Source organism: Phalaenopsis equestris, unplaced genomic scaffold (assembly GCF_001263595.1).
Source record: "Phalaenopsis equestris unplaced genomic scaffold, ASM126359v1 Scaffold000796, whole genome shotgun sequence".
NCBI lineage: Eukaryota > Viridiplantae > Streptophyta > Magnoliopsida > Asparagales > Orchidaceae > Phalaenopsis > Phalaenopsis equestris.
Window position 1 is genome coordinate 65,662 of NW_018165236.1, and position 1,700 is coordinate 67,361.

The window sequence follows — 1,700 nt, forward strand, 5'->3', positions numbered from 1 at the left end:
GGGGAACTCAAGATGAGCTACCCTTAGGATTGCTTGACCTTAGGGTTGACCATGGGTGTTGGTCTAGGGCTAAGGCACTCACTTGCAATTACTTACTCTTACAATCACTCACAACCCTAAACTTAAACTTTTAGGCTCTAAGGAGAAGAATAGTGAGCATGTTAATGTTGCTAAGTAGTGGAAGTGAATTGGAGAATTTTGTTTCGAAAGATGTTGAAATTGAAAAGGAGACTGTTGTTGACCTCACTTTTGGTTGAGGTTTAGTTTTCCCTCTTTAGTAGCCTAAGTTCTAGCCATCGGACTTTCCTATTGACTGTTATTGGAAAACTAACCCTCACCATTAGAAATTTCAAACTATTCTCTACTCAACTTGAAGTTCCACATATTGGTCCTAACCTCTAGCACTTAGTAGGTGGGGTCACTATGGGGAACTCAAGATGAGCTACCCTTAGGATTGCTTGACCTTAGGGTTGACCATGGGTGTTGGTCTAGGGCTAAGGCACTCACTTGCAATTACTTACTCTTACAATCACTCACAACCCTAAACTTAAACTTTTAGGCTCTGGTCCCTTGATATTTTTGGGAGACTCCTGTAGGTGGTCCCCTAAACCCATTAGCCCTAGGCTATGGTTTGGCTAAGACCACTACATAGAGGCCCTAAAATGGGATTTCCATTGGTCCATGACTTATTGATGGTGGTTGGCACTCCAACTCTACCAAGATACCCAACTTAGCTTTTTGTCCCTAAACTCCCCCAAATTACCTAGATACCCTTGGGACTCTAAATTTGGCCAAAATTTTCAAATCTAAACAAACAACCCAACTTGGTTCAAAAAATCATTTCAAACACCTTGAAAACACCCAAACTACCCAAAATCCCCAAAATTGGCCAAATTACCAAAATACCCCTCCTTACCCCAAAATTTTAAAAATTCTAAAAAATCTCAAAAAATTCGAAAACCTTCAAAATATTCCCAATTTCATTTTTCTCAACTATCACATGACCCAATTTGGCCAATTTGACCATCTTTGATCAAAACCCCCAACTTGGACCAAAACCCCCAAATTTCCCTTTAAATGCCCATATTTTCCCCAAATTACCTGAAATGCTTATCCAATTTGTCTCAATTTACCCCAATTTTAATTTTAAACTCAAATTAACCCTTGATGTGACCAATCTATACCAAATCAAGGCTCAATTGGTCCATGATTTGAACCCAATTTTGAGCTAAACCAAAAACACAATTTTGGCCTTATGACTTGGTTCCACCAAATTGAACCCATAGGCCACTCAATTGGCCACAATGTTTTGTTAATAAAACCTTCATAACACCCACATACATCAAACTTGACCTTCAATTGGCCTTGGTGAGGCCTCAATTTCATTTGATTTTAACCTAAGTCCAAAAAGCCCCAAATTTACCCCAAATTGACCATGTCTCAAAATCTCACCAAATTAAGGGCTTTAACTCCAAAATTTCCACTCTATCCCTTCATAAAAATATTCACAACATATCACTTGAGCATTTGGACCATTAAATTTGGACTTAGCCCAAAGCTAGCCCAACCTAGACCCATGTCTAGCCAACATGCCCAAATTGACCAAATCTAAAAACATCCTCAAATTGACCTACCAATTGAACTCAAAATCACTTCAACCCTTCACAAAAAATCTTCATAACAATCATCTACACAATATT